Source organism: Phalacrocorax aristotelis, chromosome 24 (genome assembly GCF_949628215.1).
Source record: "Phalacrocorax aristotelis chromosome 24, bGulAri2.1, whole genome shotgun sequence".
NCBI lineage: Eukaryota > Metazoa > Chordata > Aves > Suliformes > Phalacrocoracidae > Phalacrocorax > Phalacrocorax aristotelis.
In genome coordinates, this window is record NC_134299.1 from 4,195,789 (window position 1) to 4,213,048 (window position 17,260).

A 17,260-nucleotide genomic window follows, 5' to 3' on the forward strand; every position below is an offset into this window, starting at 1 on the left:
CAGGTTGAACCCGCTGATGTGCAAATCAGTGAAAACTCATGGAAATATTGAAGATTTCCTAGCTGACAGACCCTAAGAATTCAGACCTTACTGTCTGTCTACCACCCAAGTGGGCCTAATGGCTCTCCAGCGCTACAAAACAAATGGCTCCAACCATGACGGCCTTTGCCACCGGCTGATAATATCACTAAACGTGAACCTCAGCCATCAGCTACTTAGTGTTATTTACCAGTGGCTGAGAAGTGCCAGTCTTTAATCATCAGTTTATTGATAACTTCCCGAGTACGGCACTGCTGGATGCTTCTAATCTTCCTCTGGTGCCGAGGAAATGGGAGGCCCTGGGAAGAGAGCAGGGGTGTCTGCCAGGCTGCCAGCAATTGCCCTGGCCCCCGGATGACTTTAAAGCAATCTTCAGAAAAGTGGCACAGATATGAACAGGCTGCTACTGACATTAGATCCATAAATAATTCCACATAATGCATGTCCCCAGCCTTTAGAAGGTCTAGGGAAAAAAAAGTAGAGGCTGAAATATTGATCGATGTGTCTGCAAGAGCTATTAAAAAAGGCAAAGCAGTTTCCATGGGATTGGTCTAAGCCACTGCGCCCAGGTCCACACGGAAACCTTGGTCACACGCCTGACAAAACAGATCTGAGCGCACAGCACTAAGCAACAGGATAAATGAAAAGAATAACACAGCTTCAGCAGGACTTCAGCAAGGGAGGCATCTCCCTTCAGCAGTCACAAATCATTGAGAAAGACTGGAGAACTTCCCTAGCAAGCCTCAGTACAGGTGAGGACAGAGCTCAGGCGCGCTTACTCTGTGCTGCGGATACAGAACAGATTTCTCTCTTACATCTGTTCATGCATGGAGAGAGAAACGAGCTGCTCTCTGCCATACACTGAAGCTATATTTTCATGTCCTTAAGTGCACTGGAGTAATGCATTTTCCATGTTACTTTTTGCAGCTATCACTGAGAGACGTGTCCCTGAATCCCATTGGTGGATGCATCCCGTTAAAGTGCTCCAGTGAATTGCTAAACATGTTTTATAAATTAGCTCATCTAAAAATCCCTGCTCCCAACCCCATTCTGTGATGAGGCTTCATAACCCAAGAGAGGAGTTGAACAGAGGAGAAAAAAAACCCAAAACCATAGCGTAGTCTCGCAGTCAACATACTTGAAATAGATGAACATGATTCACCCCCTTCAGAGACGCCGACGGAGCACCTACATGCTTTGCTGCAGGCGTCTAACTCTGGTACGAGTCCACCCCTCTCCATTCTCTGCTTATGCTGCCTTTGCTCCCAACAGACACACCTGAGAAAAGCAAGAAAATTCCCACTGCCTAGGTGACATTGCTCATGCAGCTTTGAGCCAGATTTCAAGGCAACACTCCGTCTTTGATCCTCAGACAGCGCTACGGGACTGACTCCCACAGCAGTGGTCAGATTTCTTGGCACTTGGCAGCTGCAATCAAGGGTTGGCTTTTCAGAAGAGTTTAGCATCTTACACACACCCAGCACATTAAGCTCACTCACCTAGAAATTCAATTCCAGCCTTAAGTTCCTTGTGCTTCAGCTTTCATGTTCAAAATAAGGACACTGGCTCCTCTTTCCTCTCCCCATCCGCCTCATCTCTCAGAACTCAGAGGCCCTCACTCACCTCTGCTGGCTGCGGAGGGGATGCCCAACCCCATTTTTGGGCTGAGCCCATTGGGATCACTTATCTAACCTCCATGTGGTTTGTACCTGTGTGGATCCCCACTCTCTTTTTTTGTGCATTTATAGCAGCCCACACAAAGGGGGCTGTGCTGGTCTTTTCTAGGCTTTAGTAGCAAGAATGACTTGCAGTAACAACACTAAAGCACATACTAAAATCCTTTGACGCTGCCACCTCTCTTAACACACAATCTACTGACACACCGCTCTGCTGGGATTGATTTGTGTTTGACAGTCCCAATGCTGAAGCCCTGCAAAGGAAAAAAAAGTCACCCTGCACAGGTCCAAATACACTGCAGCAGCCCAACACCCAGAAAATGGGAGAGGGAGAAACCGCCGTGGGACCCTGGGCGTGACTCATCCGGCAATCACCGGACCTCCGGATAACTGTAATTTGCTGTGAATTTTTCATGCTAGAATCAGCTGTGTGCTGCAGGCACATAGCTGAATGGAAAATAAACCTGAAATATTAATGACCCACTGCAGAGTGCAGGCAGGCAGAGATCTACAAATGAGGACAGGGAACCTTAGATGGCCGTGTGGAACTGCTCCCTTTTGGTCCAAAACACAGGTGGATTAAAACGAACAGGCGCAGTCCCAGAGGCACTGGGAAGGAGAAGCGCTGGATTCCAGGTTTTGGGGTGTCAGCAGCTGGTCTGCGTACCATGCTGGGAACCCGGGTTAGCTAAACCTTCCAGCTTGTCACTGGAGCTTCTTGGCCTGGATTAGCACACCGCGTGCCAAAAGTAGTCTCCTGCCTAACCGCAGGTCTGAGCAGCACAAGTCACAAGGCGGCCAAAGCCCACAGGAAATGAGAAGGGGAGCGGGATCTAATTGTGCACTTATCGCTATACCTCGGCAGCTGTCTAGACGTTATAAACCAGCAGACAGACTTCCCCCTCTCACTGATAAGACCTGACCCAAAACTCTTCAAATTTAACCAGAGCGGAAACACAAGATCTCTGTCAGAAATGAGCAAGAGCTCTAATTCATAACAACATCTTGGTTTTTGTTTCCCTTGACTGATTACGTTACTAATTTCACACCTATTCCTTATTCATGTCACCATTTCCTTGCCTTAAAAGCCATCCTGACATAGGGTTAGAGTCATTTACTTAATCACTGCCATCATTATGAATGCTGCAATCAAAACAATAGTGCCTTCTCATTACTTATTTAAAATGTGCTAAGCAGCATAGATGTTTGTGAGATATATGCCAAATTATGCCCAACAGAAGGGGTGGGGGGAAGCAGTTACATATATGCATCTTCTGAGCATCTACCCCACGACATGTAGGAGTAGCACAGAAAACTCCAATGTTAGTTTAAAAAATTCATGGGCCAGCCAGCAGTTGCCTCTGTACACCAGAAATAAACCTGTTAGAAAGGGTGACTAGGAATGAAAATAAGTGGCAATATTCAGCCTGCTGAGCTTACGCATCATGTCTTGTTAGGGAAGCCATGATGCGATCCTGGGCAGCCGAAACTGTCTCAAGGTTGCACAGCATCATTCACTTGGATTGATTTTGACATGTTTAGCAAACTGTATTTATGCGAGCCGTATCTCAGGAGCTGCAGTAGAAGGCAGAGAGTGGGAGGTTTTGCAAAAGCTGGGGATTTGGACCACCCTTGCTCTGTAAAGCGAGAGCTGACGGTGCTCGACCCTGCTGTGAAGAGTGGGTGGTGCCGTGGGTCCTGTCACTGTGAATCTCAGAGGAAAGAAAACCCCAGCTGGCAATGCTAACGCTGCTCATTTTCCAGAGAGCTGTGGCTGTTGCTAAGGGCAGATCCCATCCCCTTCAGCCAGGGTTTGCCTTGCAAATCCACCCAATTTTGGAGCAGGTCTAATTTAAGACCTTGACTTGACCCATCTTCCTACCTGGAAGTGGTAGCTGCCGACAGGTAATCGGCACCTGTCTGTTCTCTGGCAAATTTTCCTCTCCCTGTGCAGGATTCAACCTTTCACCACTCTCTGGAGCCCACAGACCAGGCTGTGCCCTCCCCACACACAAGTGAATTTTAAACCGACACACTGCGATACAGGAATCATTGACCTGGAACAGCACAGGGCTCCCCGTGAGCTGCAGTGTCCCCCACAGTGGGGTGGCAGGAGACAGCCCCAGCTACGCAGGCTGCTGTGCTGCTCCCCAGCTCCCCGCCGCAGCCGGGAAGGGCCTCCTCTCCCTCCCCAGCTCTGCTGGAGGGGCCTCGTCCTCCTCACAGCCGGTGGGACTCGCCTGCCAGGCACCAGCTCAGCTCAGCTCTCCCAAGGGCGAGAACACACCGAGACATGCTTGGTGCTGTCTCTGCTCGTGGAACAAAGCAAGAAGTACTGCTCTTATTATTTTTAAGTATTACTCTGTTCTGGGGAGTGCTGTGTATCCTCAGGGTTTGAAAGACTCAAAGGTGCTTTGTGTATTCATGTGGAATATGTATTAATATTTATGTATGAATAGGTGTAGACTGAACAGAATGCTGTGTTCATCCATAGAATACTTTGATACATGAAGGTAAAGGCTGCTGCACGTGTTAACTGCAACAAACGTATAACTGCTATAGAGGCACACGTGCCTATAGAAAGCATGTGGAACTGCACATGATAGCACAGCACACTGCCGTCTCTATGTAGAGAGAGATTAATTTAGAAAATATTTAACGTAACATGGAATCTTCATTTCAGAATGTTTTTACAGTTTTGGGTCAACCTTATTTCTTTATCACATGTATTATTGTTCATTCCTCCTTTACAGCCAGCTACTGTTCCTTCCAGCCAATCCTTTGAATTCTGGCCAGTGTGTTTTGCATATGATGTTTTTAAAACCCCTTCAACAGAATTTGTTTTAAATTATTCTGTATTTGATTTCTCTGAAAAACAAAAATCTATAATCAATTCTAAACCCGCTGAGTAACTGAAGTAATCGGTACATTTAAGAGAATGGTCAGGAGGTTTTCTTTACTTATTTTCCCGATGCATTGGCTCACTATATCCAGCTGGACAAAACTTACTTCATCTTGTAGTATTTCTGAAATTAATTTTTATCTAGTGAAAAAATGGTCCTTTTTTCAACATGATTTTTGAGGCATTTTTCAACTGTTGCAGACTTTCTCTGTTTTGAAGGGAGAATAAGACCAGTTTTATTCCCAGTTTCCCAGGGTCCTGTATTTCCCTCTCCTTGGTGTCTATATTTCTGCTTTATCATTCTTTTATACAAAGAAAAGAAAAGGAAGGAGAAGGGAGCAGAGAAAAAATAGAACAAAATGACCTCTTTCCCTCCTCCCCCAAATGATCACTTTTCACTAGATCAGTTGGAAAACTCTAAATATTTTTATGGTGAAGTTTTAAAAAACTACATTTCTTAAGTCTTTTCCAACCAGATCTAGAAACTCTCTAGCATGGGTCTGGTTTGGCATTATGAACAGGTCAGGGAGGAAAAACCGATCTGGTGTCAAGCCACAAACCCACTAGTGGAAAACCCGCGCTGGGTGTCCATCTCTGCCCCACGTTACCGGGACTCCAGTGACACCAGTGCCCTTGAATCTTAATGTGTGCTCAGTTTTAAGCACATACTTGATCTTATAAGAAAGTCTTGTCATTCTCTATAGCATCATTGCTATCACTTGTCTTACATTTTTTTGCTTATCTTACAGAGCACCTTCAGCTGCGACTGTACCCTGCCAAGCCCATGGTCTTCCTCACAGCCAGGAAGGCTCCATCAGAAGTGGAATAAGCCATACCCAGACACACCATTATCTCCAGAGCCACCACGAACAGGCAGAGAACATGAGGGAAAACAGAAGCATTTTGGTACACATCAACATACGACTTCAACCGTAACCAGAAATACTTGCAGTGTTATTCTTGTTTCTTCCCTGGCAGTATCTGCAGCCCAGTTTGATCCCTGCTGAAGTCAGTGGCCATGTTTCCATAGATTTAATGTGCCCTTCACAAACCCTATCTGCCCCAACCAAAGCATTCATCCTGTTTTCTGTTTTTACTGTAACACTAAAATTTCATTGTCTGACTGAGCCTGTGTCGAACTGCCTGATGGACAATAAATATAATCACACTTAAGTTAATGGGCAGGACACCAAACCCCAAAGCTTTTATTTTCATTAAACATCATTAGATGTGGCATGTCTTTTATCAAATCTGTCTCCGATAGTCACTTTATTAAAAAGTCCATCAACCCCAGACTGCATAATGTAATCTGCAAGGACAGAGAGTGAATTTATATTAAATGCATTAGCAGGTGGGGGCACAGACTCTTGATAAAAACATATTCGACAACCCTCTTTAGAAAGGATCTTGAAAGGATGTGCAAAAGGAAGAGAAATTAATAATACACACACACTTTGAATTGTTTTGCAAACAGTAAGAAGAAATGACCTATTTTAGCTTAAAAAAAAAAAGGCAAACTATAAAGTCTTCCAAAACCCAAATCAAAGGTATTTAGATGAACATGGTAGCTAAACACGCAGATGTCTCTGAATATCTGACCACAGTACACAGGTTATAAGCAGCTTCCAATTGTGCAAACTACCAGGCATCGACAGGCACAATCCAGGATGCCAAGGGTTTCTCAGGGTGGCTACACGAGTTACACAAATCGATCGTTGCACTGAAAATTCGCTTACCCTCACCATGCTACGCTAGCTTTAGGAGCTGTGGTTGGGGCATACGGAAAATGAGAAGTTTTGTTTACCTTAGACTATACTTATGTTTTGAGCGTTTCATTTCAGGACATATAAAGGCACAGTTTTCAAGGCTGCCTGTACTCCGATGGCACTGATCTGAAACACTTTGCCTGGGGTTAAGGGTGTTCAGGCAATAGAAACTCCTCCTGAATGATGCAGCTCATTTTCTACACACCTTTGTGACTCCAAAAAGCTGAAACCTGACTTCTTGCAGCTTTAGACTGCCTAGGTCTGCATGATTGTTAGTCTGTTCACATACAGAGGGAAAGCCAGGAGAGAGAGCAGGAGAATCTGACCTTCTACTCCTGAACTCCCATAGGCAGCAGCAGACTCTTGGCTGTGAGATTTTAAGACTAGACCAAAGCTTTATTTATTTCCCTGTGCAGCTTTAAATTCTGCACCTTTGTGTTCAGTTTAAAAGCCTTGGGTGCAGGTAAGGTAACATCTCTTTGCAAGCACCCCATCTAACCCCAGCTTGGAAGAGAACACGAGCTGCAACATCCTGAGCACAGCTTCTTTCTCTGCACAAGCCAGCTTGTCATCTTCCACTCACGCTGATGGTAGGTTTTGCCAGGAGGCAGCTCTGCTTCACACATAAACCTTGTGAGACCTCAGTCCATCACGCTGGTGCCACCAATCAGTGGAGCACATCACTCCCAAAGCGAGGGAGCTCAGGCTGTGCGGCAAAGAGCTCTCCTGCAAAGAGCCCCTGAGGCTTTAGCAGGAAGGAAGCTCTCTGCATGCGGATGTCACCCAAATGGTCTCAAGACTGACCTTTAGGCAAGCTGGACTCGCCACCGCTCCAGCTTTTCAGCATTTGACCGATCCAGCAACCTCAGGAACTTCAGTAGCTGATGACCGCTCCAACGGGTGCGGGGAGATGTGATCTCGCCCTGCACTGAGCTCCACGCTGGCTGGATATCAACCTGAAAGTCACAGCTGCACCAGTATAACTCATGTCTAAGAAGCAGAACCACATCTTTGTGTTAAAATGATAAAGAATAAACTTCCAGCACAGAGCTGGTCTGTACTTAGACGACTTGGTGCCTGGGCTAAAGAGCTTGCATCTGCCTGAGTTTGTCCACATCTGACACAGGCAAAGGTTGGCCTGTCCATACACTTCAGCGTGCTGAAGTGCAGCGTTGCTCCGTGAGCCACTAATTGCGCTTGTGACTATAGACAGGTTGTCAGGAAGATATCTCCATTCAAAAAATGCAATTAAATGGCATCAATCTCTTTTCACCAGTGACTTACTTTGTATTGTCGAATATTTTAGTTAAAAATAAAATATGAGATAGATTTTGCTACAGAATTACATTGTATTTCCTTCTTTGGCAAAAAGCAACCCCCTCATCTTTCCCTGTCAGTTTGCCAAAAAAAAAAAAAATCCAAACCCTGCAACTCAAAAATTCAAAGCACACTCATGTCACAGTTTTTAATCTCTGAAAAATCAGGTTTGTAAGTGAATAAGGATAATCTGTGCCAACTTTGATTTATTTGACAAGCCAATTGCTGTTTAAAAACAGGAATGTTTTCACAGGAACCTGTGAACCAACCCTCTTTAGGGAGCCCTTGCTGACTAACACAGCAGCAGCACAAGGCTGTTCCTTGGTCTGAGGAGGAGAGACAGCTCCTCATGCAAGACGCAAGTACGACCCCATAGCACACAGAAAACTTGCTGGACTGCGTAAGGAGGGATGTCTCCCTTTGGTTAAGACTAACCTTTGCAGTCTGCTGTGCATGGCCTCTTAGGAAGGATGCTCTTATCTAGAGAATACGGTTCCTGTCCCACCATGAAAATTCAATTAAAACAGTATCACAAGGATATTATCACAAAACTTTCAGATCTTCAACTTATTCCACTCGAAGAAATAAAACACCCCAGCATTGCCTTTCTCAGTCACACGTGACAGCAATGTGGGCTGCTTCACACACAAGCTGGAACCCAATCGAGACCGCAAGCTCTAGAAATTAAGCGATGATTTAGTGAGAAAAAACTATCAAAACCAATTTTAGTCCTAAACTGTTATGTCCTATGAACACCAGTGGAAACTGGCTGTGTGAAGAGAGGAGTAGAAACTACTGTGCATCCTGGCAGATTGAGTTACGAAAGAACACCTCAAAAATGGAATAGCATGTGCTGAAGAAATCAGACTATTGCTCACTTCTGCATTGTCTGAGGAGTTCATGGGATTTACAAACCACTTTGAAAACATTAACTAATCCTCCAAATATGCCTGCACAGTCAGCATGTCAGAGTTTAGTGTTGCAGCCTTCCAGATGGGGAAAGCGAGGCAGCAACTTCATGCAATCTTTCCAAAATTGCGAGAGAAGCAGCTGTCACAGACAAAATGGGAGCTTGTTAAAACCCAGGTTTGTATAACTTTGCCCTGTGCAGCCTGAGGAAGCAACCTTTCACTGCCAATTAAACCTGTGCTCCCCAGACCATCTCCTCTCCTCTTCCATATAATACAGTCCCAAATTCTTGGTCCTTTGGCCCATGGGAAATAAGGGACTATTCCCAAATCTACCCACCTGGTAAGAGCAGGAAGGCTGCTATTTGCTGTCGCTCACTTTCTGGGTTTGATTTAAGGTTATTAACATTAGCCTCTGAGAAAAAAACCCTTTCGTTTGCGAGAAAGAAGTGCCGAGTTGGGAATTTGCCTGGTGTTGTGTTCACCTGCAAGCACACGACAAGAGGGTGCGTTTCAGTAAGGTCAGCTCTTTGGAGAAATGCTGAACTGCACGGTAGCAGTGGCGTGACCTTTCGGGCCATCAGTTAAATAACCGCAAGCTGCCCATACTGTCACTTAAGGGGGTCATTTTCTGTGACATCAGCTTTCGAACAAGGTATTGGTGGTATTTCCTTGTCTGGAAAAAAAAAAAAAGAACTCAGGTCTCACTGTAGAGTTGATCCAAAAATGACATAAAATCAGTAGAAAAGACTGCAGTAGATTTTTGATTGGACTCTGACAGAGCAACAAAACGAGTATTGTTTTCTAATCAGTTACCCTAGGGAGCTGCTAGCATTCATTTATTTTGTATGATATTAGTAAGATATTAGTAAGTGATCTTAACTGCAGGCATTAGTAAATATTATGAGTTTAATAATGATGTATTTAAATTAAACTCCAAAACGTGTGCCTTTTTGATCCGCAGCATGCTCTTGCAACAGAAGCCTTGTAAGTAAACACGTGTAAAACTCAAGCTGTAAATATGGCCATATGGACAGAAGGGAAGAGCGCTCTGCAGCGCACTCGGAGATACTGTGCCATTGTGCGGAACCCCGAGGCATCATCGCAGTTAGAGCTAAGCTAAGGGTGTCACGCTGCAGGGAGCCAGCCTCAGAGGTTTTAAAAATAAGTGCAAAAGCACCCTCTTGGTGACCTCTCTTTGTCAATGCGCTTCAGGACAGGCTTAGTTCACAAAGCTACGTACATGCTTAAGTGCTCTGCTGACGACAGAAAGATGCCCAAGCATGAGGCCAGCTTTATCTGCAATTCCCTGTTTATTACAGCCTTCATTCAGACTGGCAATCATCCCCAGGAACAGCCTTACAGCCTGCACAGGACTAGATCCTCTCAAAGACAGCCCAGTGTCAAATCAGCAGCAGGTCTCGCTGATGCAGCCTGCATCATTTCTGAGGGCCTCCGACTAAATGAAACTCCTGCTGTTATTCAAATCTAGGACTGCACACGCCAACTGTATTTTGCATAACAGGACTCACTTGACTACAGAATCTATTTCGCAGCTTGCATAACCTTACTACATTAGTGCCTGATTTGATGTGACTTCCTTCCACCTTCTCACTGATTACATTGTCAGAGAGAGGAGTATGAGTAGCTGAAGAATCCTGGGATGAGGGAGTTGCTCCAGCAAAATCAGTCAGATCAGGGACACCTGAAAACAGAGGTTTCACAGGCAGCCTTACCCCTCTCTCTTGGCAGATGTTTCAACTTCTACAGAAATAACACACCAGTCACAGCAGGAAAGAAAGGGCTCCAAACAGGTGGTTTATAAGTATAAGGTTTGTCAGTGTAGATCGAGCCTCAATCCTCGAAGGAGGTTGTAGCCAAAAATACTATAAAGTTCAGGTCATCCAGAGAGAAATATTAAATCCAGTAGGTTAGAAACCTGTGCACAGCCGTGCATGGGGATAGCGAGGGATCATTCCAGTGCAAAGAACTACTTAATTTCCTGAAGCATCCAGTCATCATATATAGCACGACTGATCACACTCAGGAAAACAAGTACATTTAATTTCACACAGCAATGAATCCCACAGATTCACTACACAGTATTTAAAATACAGTGCTTTGTCTGACATGATGTTCCACCCACGCACCTCAGTGACACATTCTGTCGTGTTGCTGTCAGCGTGTCGGTAAGGTGGGAGCCGCTACCTCGAGCAAATTACCCAGCCTGGGACGTTGCCACATGCAATGGCCAAGCCCTGCATCCCTGGAAGCTGCGAGGAGCCCTGCTGCAGGCAGCGATGGAGTAACACGCTGACAAGGCAAAATCCTCTTCCAGTTCCTGATCGTTTTGCAGCCAGCACACCTGGGTTTGAATTCCACGCAGCAGTCCAAACTTAAAATCTTTGTATTATTTTAATTCCAGGTATGTTCATTATTTAAAATAAATGTCCATTCTGCAAGCAGCACTTGACCTCTACAGTACCTTGAGGCAAATCTCAGCAGAAGGACAACTGATGCCTAATAAATCCTACACATCAACAACTTCAGTTTTGGCAAAGCCAGAGATGTTAAAGTGCAGATATATTGGAGCTAATTCTCAGTAGTTCAGTGAGATGAGGAGAGAGAATAATTGCTATTATCCTACAAGTACGTCTGTAACAAATAGGCTGAGTGTACATCCTATAAATCTTAATAGGAAGGTTTATCGTTAATGAAATGCCTGCTGCAGAAGGGGCAAGAATACACCTTAGGCTGCTCCGGGTCTGAGATGAAATGTCCCCTCCTTAAATCCAACACCTTAAGCCTCTTTATTAATGTCTCAAAATAACATGATTGATGAGGGCCCTTCCACAACAGGTATTGGAAACCACTGAGAACAGCAGCTGCTTCATTTCAAAGAATTAATCTTTCTGAAATTTATCATGTTAGGTGTCAGAGCTGGAGATGTTTCTGCTGCTCAAAGGTTGCATGGTTCGCCCTCTGTTCCCTCTCAGAAAACAGTTTCACCTTTTAAACGGGATTTTTTAATAAGAAAGAGTGATGCAGAACAAATAGGACAAAAGCGTTTCTTGTCATATAATTCAGGACTTGAAGTGAAATCTGATTATTTCACAAGATTATACAAGTATTATAATTTAATAAACAAAAAGTAGGTTCCAGATAACCAAGCAACCCCTTAAGACCATCTAAGATAATTGTCTTTTCAAGGCACCCAGGGAGAGACAGGATCTCAAGGCAATCTTGTCCTTCCTATATGCAGTAAAAGAATAAAAAAAGGGGGGGGGGGGGGGGGGGCACCTACAATGTGACCTCAAGGCACGCACCTCTTATGTTAACCTCAGTATCTGCTTTATTTTCAGAAAGGCTGACTCTGCAGAAACCTTTGTTGAAACATTCCCAGAGGGTATTGTAGATTACACTGGGACAGCTGAAGTGTCCCGCTGCCAAGACAAGCAATTAAGAAAAACTAACAGAAAGAAGGGGAAAAGCAGCATCAAGAAACTTTGTGTCAAGGTTAAAAATAACGGATGGATTAAATGGAACTACACTCCAATTACTTCATTTAGAGAATTTATGGTATTTGATTTCACAGTGCAGAATGCTAAATGAAGAATTACACAGATAAACACAGCAGGCTTATTTTCCCATAATATTTGTTTTGTTTTACACATTAATCACAAGCACGTGGACACTTCAGCTGACAAATGGAAGCCTTTCCCAACAGTTCTATTTAAAAGACCCACTTAATTGGCAGCAATTTAACTGCAAACCTCTTTCGATTTTAAAAGCCACTTGCTGCTTTGCTTACAGCATAAAGGCAACCTGTAGTATATGAATGGTCTGGAATTGCTTCCCCTGACCCATAAAAGCCTGCTGGCCTCTTATTAGACAGTGAGATCTCATTTTCCCCCACCCAAAATGGGCACCTGAGTCCCATGAGCAGTGCCTCTGGGCAGAGAGTGCAGCCTGCACAGCCTGATGGACAGGGAACGCATCTATTCACCATGGCAGCACAGGGTAATAAAACAAAAGGCCCTTGTGTCTCTACAGCAGACAGCTTGTGTGACTGGAAATAAGTCACTTTCTGGATTATATGCGCTTTTCCTTGTCTGTGAAATGAGAAATACCCCAGCCACCTTCACTCGCCCTCTGACAGAGGTGAGAAGGGCTTTACGGATGTTGGGGTTGTAAATGCAAAGCACCAGTTGCAAATATTGTTCAGTTCCCTGAAACTGCTTGACGGCACGACTCCTTTTTAATCCTGGCTGCCTCTTCCATGAACACGCCCTTTTCCTTGGGCTCCCTCGTTCTCTCCCTCCAACCACATCCTAACCTTGAAAACTGACGGAGGCCAGTTTAGTTTTGAATTGAAACTTCTAAAGTCGATGTAGTATCTTAGCATAGGTTCAGTGTCTGATGAGCCAGTACCCTCAGATACTCCTCATCTCATTGCATTTCTCCCACTACGCCTTGCAAGGCAGAGGGATAGTGATGCTCCAGCTAACTGATGCCATCAGCATTTGTCCCTCACACCAACAGGACAAATGATATCATATTTTCACGGTCTGACCTCCCTAAACTACTTACTATTCTCAAATACAGCATTTTCTTCTCCCAGAAGGGGCAGAGAGGGGAGAAACCTACTGATGCCAAACCATGCATTAATGTAAAATACTCTGCTTTATAAATAGAAGATACAGATGTAAATTAATTCTGAATAATATATCATAAATAATGGATTTTTCTTCCCTGAATTTTCTTTCTTCTGCATTGCAGTTGAATCCTTGCTAGAACCCATTACATTGCTGCCTGCAACTCCAGGCAGCCCATTCCAGCTGTTCATTTAATTAATGATATTCTCAATGGGATCTAGAAAAAATGCATTTTAATTAGAGGTCAATTGTGAACAACCAAGTATTAATTCTGAAAAATACACAAAAATATTTTAAAGTTCAGGAATCGTCTATACTATGTATTCCCAAAAGCTTAAGAACAGTGAGGTCTACAGGACAAAAAACAAAAATAAAAAAAAAATCAGCATTTGCCTTCTAAAAGCTCTTCTGTAAGTAGGGACTGACCATCGCTGCCCCTCTGCGCAGGGCCGGCGGTCCTACCGAGTGAAAGTGCTCTGCAGCAACCGTACGGACTAATCTCACAGGCACAATTCCAAAATGAGTCTCCGTGTGTTCATTAAATCTTTACACACTGAGTCTCTACATAAATAGTTCCTCCTAGATTAGACTTCTTTCCTGTTTCATCCTTCATGCACACATCATATTTACATCAATATCTACTATTCTAGAAATAAATGCTCATGAGGATTATACTAAAAGCCACAATACTGAAGACATTGAAAGGCATGGAAAGATACGTGGGAGAAAACAAACATGGAAGGCTGGTTATGACAAGAGTTTGGATTGTATAAAAGGTGATATTGGGTAAAAATTTAAAGACTGAAATTTATTTTTAAGATTATTTTGGTTTTTAATTTTCAATGTGGATCTGTACATATTGTGAAAGTATTCTTTTATGTCTCTGTGTGTATATAGATATACACACAAAATACTCAATTATATATACAATGCTATAAAGATACTATCACCTATTTTCCAGTAAACTGGGAAATTGGTCAGGCGAAGTAGGCGATCCCATTGCACCTCTGGCTCTGCCTTTTACCAGCCCCACCTACCCTTGGCTTGCCTTTGTGCCCCCAAAGGCGATGGCCACCTTTACCTTCTCCTCAGCGTACCCAGACACACTGGGATGAGAAATGCTATACACAGTTTATCTTGCATAGTTGCAGTGCAAAAACAGCTTTATTTATCAAATACACCTTAAATAGGAGCATAGCCTCTATTATTAACAAACCCCCAGTCCCCCCCTCAGTTATTTGCAGACAATTCACAAACTACGAGAAATACAAATGGGGGTCAAGCACTAGTGCCGGACACTGTCACGTCTTCCCTGCACGCACGTGAGATGCGGAGCCAAGGAGCCCTCAGGTGCCAAATTTCTGTCTCCCTGACCAGGGTAAAGCAAACCAGACAGAAGAGCCTCGGTCTTCCGTCTCCTTCACCGTTTATACTGGCACCCCGCCTAGAGGAGGCTGGCAAGGGACTGCACAAAGCAATTCTACCGACTCACAGAGAACGAGAGTCGCTGCCATGCAGAAGTCAAGCTGATGAGGGAGCTGGGAGCTGACCTTTCTCCTCCCCACTCGAGGGGCCAAGAGCTCAAACACACCTCAATTAGCACAAAGCGATGCCCGTGCTGCCGACAGAGCAATGATGCTGTACAGCCTTGCAAAGACAGGGTGATAGCACACACTGAACTCAGCAGAACACCAACGCAGGGGTCCCCTTCTGCCCCGCGTCACCAGAAAACAGATCTGCTTTGGCAGCCAGCACACACGCTCGACACTGAGACGCTCAGGTATCGATGGCCCAACTGTCTGTCTCCTGCAGACGCTTCTGGACTTGCAGCTGCCCTTTGGTTTTTATTTTTTAAATGGATGTTTTCTGTCAGACATGCTAATGGTTTATGCTGGGGTCAAACCACTACTGGACTTCCCTGTCAAATTGTTCCAAGCTGTCTTGCCATCAGCTCGGGCAAATACACAGGAGCAGGAGAGTGTTCAGTGTTAAATCAACATATCATTGATTCTCTGGGTGGTTTTTATCATTTTCCTCTTGATACATGACAAAATGGGCTGTCATAGATGTCGGTATCTTCAGCAAAAATATCTGCAATAGAGGACCAGGTCACTGAACAAGGGCTTGGGTTACGAGATTCAGCCCTAGATTTTCAATCCTTACATTTGCATTACTAGGCGCTTTGGCCCAGCACCGACACAGATAAGAAACAGGCTCCCTTTAAGGTCAGTGAGAAGCATCCTGGTAAGTTTGCGGGACAGGATGCATGGCCAAAAAATGCATAAGCAAGTTGTAGGAGATACTTTCTAGTGCCTTTCCTCTGGGAGACTGCGACACCCTTCGCTCAGTGCCAACTACCTCACACTCACCTGTCCCAGCACGCGGCAAAACCCACATCTTCGCCTACCCAGTTATGACCAGCTCCTGTGCTCCAAGCCTTAGTTCCAAAGTAACTGAACCAAAATGCTTCGAGTCTCACTGGTTTTCTGTGAAACAGAGTTGCTTAAACTATATGTTAAGATGAAGCAGCGCCGGACAGACCGAGCAGGGTGAGAACTCATCCTTTCGGAGCAGGTTTTGGCAAGCAACTCGCAGGAGCAGAGCTTTGCAAGGCAAAGCAGATGGAATCCAGCAAGTCTAATTTCACCTTACCAATTTTCTGCGAAGGGTGGTATAGGTGGGGAAGAATAAGAGGTACTAATTTAATTCACAAAACACGATCGAAAATTATCCTTCGAATGTTTTGTCTTTCGTAGAGAACAAGATAGTAATTCACGGCAATTGATGATACTGGGAAACTTAAGGAACCTGTTCTGACAGCTAGAACCATTCTACCAATTCATTAGAGTTTGTCTGAACCCGGATCCAGATAAGGGAATACTGCCTGGGTGACTGGTTTCCTTTCAGGTTGACAGATTGAATGAAAGAATTTAAATACCAGGTTCTGTTTTTACTGATTATTCAAATTATCATTCAAATTTACTCTCACTGGGCTCTTTAGAGAAAGGAGGCAATTTTAGATTATATTCTATAAGCAATAAAAGATTATTTACTTGTCTATTTTTCTAAACTGCTTTAAATACATTAATGCGGTACAACTGGATAATACTAGACACATTTGTAAAGTGAGGGAATGTCACCTGAAGGGTAACAGCAGTAAATCTGCTATATGGGCCACATCAAGAAACTTAGAAAATCTTTGCCGTCTCCCAAATAAGCGTCTCTAAATCAGTAGGAGTCAAGAGAAATAAACTACATTTATTGAGCTAGAACTATCTGAAAATATTAGTTATCTCAGTCCATAAATGACAAGCCAGCAAGGTGAAAGCCACATACAACCACACTGACAGCTATTTTCTCTCTCAGACACAGGAACCTCTAGTCTTTAAAACAAACCTATGCGAGATACGACACAGCAATGACTTTTACTCCAAAGCTTCATGCAGCTACCCACTCTATTTGCATGAAGTTAAACGATGGAACTTCACTACTATGACTGCAGAGATGTCTATGTATTGAACTACGCTTTAGACCGGCAGGAAACCAAATCCGCATGTTGCAGCACATTAGTAGCACAGCACACAGCTTTGGCCTACTTTTGGGTAATCTTGACAAGCTCTTGAAGGTTGAAGAGAACTGTGTTAGACAGAAGGTCCAGCCTTATGTACAAGAAGAGATGAATAATAAGTATTGGCACCGTGGCAAGAGAAAGTCTCTGTTGCAGGGACTAAACAGTTGCATATCGCAATGTTGTCAAATACATTAAGTTACTCCGTAAAAGTTCTCTCACTTGTGAGCAATCTGGCAATTTGTTAAAATTACCACGCAAAGTTGACCTAACACATGTTCAGGCTGTGAAATCACATATACCTCCCCTCTTTAAATTTAATTCTTATAAGGCAATTTCACTACAAATTCAATTAAAACCTACTGGCTAAATATCAACCTGGGAGTCCCTGTCACATGAAGAGAGGAGTATTTCACTAGGCGAGCTAGG